Source organism: Nanorana parkeri, unplaced genomic scaffold (assembly GCF_000935625.1).
Source record: "Nanorana parkeri isolate BGI_ZX_2015 unplaced genomic scaffold, ASM93562v1 scaffold2467, whole genome shotgun sequence".
In the NCBI taxonomy this organism is placed as follows: Eukaryota; Metazoa; Chordata; class Amphibia; order Anura; family Dicroglossidae; genus Nanorana; species Nanorana parkeri.
Genome location: NW_017308735.1, coordinates 41,772 through 47,583, shown reverse-complemented (window position 1 = coordinate 47,583; position 5,812 = coordinate 41,772).

Here is a 5,812-nt window from a genome sequence, read left to right as displayed (position 1 = left end):
GAAAAATACCATTTTAAAAAAAGTGGGATTAAAAAAAATTAAGAGAAAAAAATCCCCCGAGAAAAATAAGTAGACCGGCTCATGGTGTGTTTTGGGCAATCAAGTGCTACCTTTGGATAAAGGCGGTTATCTAATATTATAGGGTTTTGTGGAAAGAGAGGCCAATCTGTTCCTGGTTCATAATAACTTAGAGAACAATATCATTCTACATCTCGTTCTCGAATCTACTCTGTTCATGGCCGTCTTTTTTTTAGGAAGCAAAACAAATTTTTGAAAAGGTAGTATTCGCCAAGTCAATCATAGCTCACCTATTGGTATTGGCCAAGTCACCTATAGGTCACCTGTAGGTATTGGACAAGTCACCCATAGGTCACCTGTTGGAATTGGCCAGGTCACCTATTGGTATTGGTCAAGTCAGCTATTGGTATTGGTCAAGTCACCTATAGGTCACCTGTAGGTATTGGACAAGTCACCCATAGGTCACCCATAGGTCACCTGTTGGAATTGACCAGGTCACCTATTGGTATTGGCTAAGTCACCTATAGGTCACCTGTTGGTATTGGACAAGTCACCCATAGGTCACCTGTTGGAATTGACCAGGTCACCTATTGGTATTGGCTAAGTCACCAATAGGTCACCTGTTGGAATTGGCCAAGTCACCTATAGGTCACCTGTTGGAATTGGCCAAGTCACCTATAGGTTACCTGTTGGTATTGGCCAAGTCACCTATATGTCACCTACTGATATTCACCAAGTCACCCATAGGTCACCTGTTGGAGTTGGCCAAGTCACCTATAGGTCACCAATTGATATTCTCCAAGTCACCTATAGTTTACCTATTTGTATTTTCCAAGTCACCCCTAGGTCACCTATTGGTATTCTCCAAGTCACCTACAGCCATAGTTTCAGTTCCCCTACCAGAAAGCCTTGAGCCGGCTCTTCTCTGTTAGGTACACTCGATACACATTCCGACAACAAAATGAAAAGTGGGACTGCAGCCTTAATTTATAGCAAACATTCATAATATATAAGTTGAACTAGCTTGGCATTGAATCATCGTGTAGCAAAATAATAGCTAGAAGAAAAACAATTTGGTTGTTCAATAGTTAAGTTAGCGTCTGTTCTCTAAATCGTTTTTTCGTTTATTTTTTAGGTTAATGCCCCAGTGGATGTGTTTTTAATATTATTTAATTGCTTTTTTGTGTTTATTTTCTAATAAATAAAATAACGTAGTCGGGATGAGGCGGGGGAGCGACGTCTCCCGCCCACGAAATCCCCAAATTTTAGTTAGTTATTTGTTACTAGGTTCTGTGTGGTTTATTTGGCTGTGTTTAGTAGAATGTTGTAGGATCTCTCAAATTAAACATAAAAAAAGAGTCAGCAGAGGTTAAAAAAATGGACATTTATGTAAAGAAAAAAAGCGAACAAAAATCTTAAAAAAAACCAAAAAAAAACACCTGGCGAGATCTTTTGAACTGTTGTTTTAACTTATTTCGAAGTATTTATTCTTTATTTGTGTGGGTATAAATATGTGCATATTTATGTTTGTTCAGAGCCTAAGCAAACAAAGTTTTTTCTTTCTTTTTTCTTTTTTTTTTTTTGTCAAGGCCCTTCTTCACAAAAGGGTTTTACTCGGCATTGGAGGAAAAGGTGATAATTTATTTAAAAGAATGAAGAAAGGGGGTTGAAACATTGTTAAAAAAAAAACACAAATCACAAAAAAAGAATAATGTGCATTTTTTATAAGCTGGTTTGAAAATCCATTGAGCTGAGAGCACTGAATAATAAAATGTATAAAAAGAAAATAAAAAGATAATTATTAATAAAAAAAAAATATGTTTATGTTTTGGTTATTTTGGATGAAACAGAATGCTGTTTGGTGATCACGGGCGTAAGGTAAGGAAAAAATTAAGAAAGATAGTAAAGAAAAGGAAGCCGACCTTCTTACATCAAGACACAGCTTAAATATCATGAAAAACAACAACAACAAAAAAAGAGAAAAAAGGAAAGTCAGTAAAAAAGTAAAGAATGGAAAATAGAGCAGAATAACCTAAATAAAAGAAGAAAAAGGCATTATACAGACCAGGGACAGACAACCTGGACCCTCCAGCTGTTGTGAAATGACAGGTCCCATGGGGCTTTGCAAAACTGACAGCCACGACTTCCAAAGGCAGAAGAATGATGGATTTGTAGTTTCCTCACATCTGGATTGTGGCGATTGCCGGCCCCACCCCTATTATAAACTATGCAGTACACCCATGGCAGACGGAATTTGGCTTTATAGTTAGTTTCTGCAATCGCCACCTTTAAAAGAGAACTATGGGGTAAATGTTTTTCCCCATAGTTCTCTTAAGGGTCACAGGAGGACATATACTAGTGTCATCCTGTGACCCAAAGCTCAGTACATCACTAGCTACAGGTCACGGTATACTGAGACCGCCGCAGCCAGGACGGATCCCGACAATGCTGTCGAGATCCACTCAGCTGAGTGAGTGACAGCTGGTTCTGCTTATCAAGAGGCAGAGCCAGCTGTGCCCGCTCCCTTCCCCATCCGTTCCTCCACTCAGCGCTGGAGGATCGGAGCGTGGAGGGTGGGAATCCCTGAGGGGAGCCATGACTGACAGTCACGGCTCTCTGCAGGGACAGGATCGAGAAGTGAGCGAGCGACGGTATGTGTTCGCTCACTTCCCGATCTATTGAGCCGACGTGTGACAGTTTCATTGTCACACGTCGGCTCCAACTATGAGGATGAGCGATTTTCATTCAAATCATAGTTCTCCTTGATTATTGTAATACTATATAGACAATGCCCTATAGACAACAGGACTGAGGAATCTGGAAATATGTATCACTGTGACAATAAGGTGCAATGAACTTTAAACATTGTAAGGAGAATGGGAAGTTATACTGAACACAGTGCCATCCTCATTTTTTCCATAGACCACAGGCTCCGCAATAGCATGCAGTGGCAAGCTGCAACCAACAATGCCAGTGGTTTATTATCTTGCATTAAGAGAGAGATCTATTCATGGGATAGAAATATAATTATATCACTTTACAGAACATTGGTCAGGCCCCAACTTCAGTCTGCGGTTCAGTTTTGGTCACCAATCCCTAGGCGGGATGTTCGTGAGCTAGAGAAAGTTCAGAGAAGGGCAACCACACTAATAAGGGGGGTGGAGGGTCTGAGTTATGAAGAACGCCTGCAAAAATTAAATTTGTTCTCCTTAGAGAAGAGACGCTTAAGAGGAGACATGATCACAGGGTTTTTTACTGTGAGAGTGGTAAAAATGTGAAATTATTATTATTATTATACAGGGTTTATATAGCCCAACAGTTTGCGCAGCGCTGTACAATATAAGGAAGACATTACAATCACATTACAATTCAAGACAAGACGGTAAGGAGGGCCCTGCCCCTGAGGGCTTACAATCTAAAAGGGAGGGGGAAGTGATACATGAGGAGGTAGCTGTGTGGGGATAAATTGTTTGAGAGCGTAATGGTTGAGGTGGGATAGGCTTCCCTGAAGAGATGAGTCTTTAGGGATCGCCTAAAGGCAGTCAAGGTGGGCGAGAGATGGACAGGTTGGGGTAAAGAATTCCAGAGGATGGGAGAGACTCGAGAGAAGTCCTGGAGACGAGCATGGGAGGAGTTGACTTGGGAGCTGGAAAGCAGGAGGTCTTGGGAAGAGTGGAGGGGGCGGCGGTTAGGGTGATACTTTGAGACAAGGTCTGAGATATAGCCGGGGGCGGAGTTGTGGATGGCTTTGTAACTGATTGTTAATATTTTGAATGTTATCCTTTGGACGAGTGGAAGCCAGTGGAGGGATCGGCAGAGGGGGGCAGGGGGGATGGAAGCCAGTGCAGGGATCGGCATACAGTGCACAATGGTGAGAGGTCTGAGGAGAGGGGTATGAGGTCCCAGGAGGCACACACAGTGCACAATGGTGAGAGGTCTGAGGAGAGGGGTATGAGGTCCCAGGAGGCACACACAGTGCACAATGGTGAGAGGTCTGAGGAGAGAGGTATGAGGTCCCAGGAGGCACACACAGTGCACAATGGTGAGAGGTCTGAGGAGAGGGGTATGAGGTCCCAGGAGGCACACACAGTGCACAATGGTGAGAGGTCTGAGGAGAGGGGTAAGAGGTTCCAGGAAGCGCACACACAGCGTACAATGGAGAGAGGTCTGAGGAGAGAGGTATGAGGTAACAGGAGCCACACAGTGCACAATGGTGAGAGGTCTGAGGAGAGAGGTATGAGGTAACAGGAGCCACACAGTGCACAATGGTGAGAGGTCTGAGGAGAGAGGTATGAGGTAACAGGAGCCACACAGTGCACAATGGTGAGAGGTCTGAGGAGAGGGGTAAGAGGTTCCAGGAGCCACACAGTGCACAATGGTGAGAGGTCTGAGGTTCTTCTCATGATCTTCACACAGGTGGTGGCATGTGCTGCTATATGTGCAAGCCTCTTCCAAGCAGCTACTGTTTCTCTTTAGAAGATATCAGAATGCAATACACAGTTCCATGGTGTTAGGTTATGGAAATCAGAGAGGGGACTGTGATATCAACTCTGACCAGCAGATGGTGCCAAAGTACACTTTACAGCAGTGCCATTTCCTGAATCCTGGAAGCAGTGCCATGTCTAATCGCACCACTTCCGGGAGATGGGCAATGAGGCTTCATGCCAGACTGGACAGTCCCACAGGATTGAAAACCAGACTTCCTGTCCCAGATATTGGCTGGGGCTCTGTCAGTTCTGAGCTCCGGCCGAATGATGGATCATTAGTAAGGTCTAGTGCAGATCACCGCTAGATCTTTGGACGGAGGGGAGAAGGGGTGTATTAAATGTGTGTGGGGGGCTTAGAAGGGGGGGTGAAGTGTATTGTGTGTGTGTGCAGGGGGGGTTGTATTTTTCTGTGTGTATATTTGGCCCCTATATTTCAGGTGCGATTAGGGATTCCTGTGTCACAAACTTGTGTTTTCCTGCAGCAGGAATCCCTAATGTGGTGTGTACATGCAGCAACTGTTACCCGATCATTAATTTGAATGGGTGACAGCTGCTGCATGTACACGCCTGCATACCGCATGTAATTGTATGTGATATGATTACATGCAGTTACAAAAACAATCACTATCCCTGGATACACAATTATGTATCCAGGGATAGTGATTGATTCCTAACTGCATGTAATCCTTTCACATATTATTACATGCGGTGTGCAGGCGTGTACATACAGCAGCGGTCACCTGATCATTAATTTGAATGGGTGACAGTTGCCGCTTGTAACATGTACAGACATTAACACTGGTACGGTATCTAGTAGCGGCCCCCACGGGACTAAAAAATGTGTCCAGTGGCCCCCTACTAAAAATTGAGTTTGAGACCCCTGCTGTAAGTGCGGTGTGTCATGGCCGTGGGCCCCTTCTGCTTTTACATTCATAGATGCAGAAAGTGGCCCTCTCTCTTTGCAGTGAATACCGCCCACCGCTGTAGAAGATCTGACAAGACGGACAACCATGTGCTGCACCTGATCGGCCTAAAGACATGGAACAAGGCTTTGAGGGGTTGTTGACAGGACCAGCCACCCACTGGCCTTCTGCACCCGATGTTTGCCCACTATGCTGTAACACCGGGGATCGCTCTCCTGGATGGTTTCCATTTACTTTAGTGACCCCAAAAACACAGGGGGGCCAGTTGGCAAAGCACATACAATGCCAACACGCTTTGGAACCTGTGAGAGTAGAGACTACTTCATAGTCCTTCCGGTAATGTTTAAGTAATTGAAATGCACATGTGTGTGTGGTCTGGGGGGG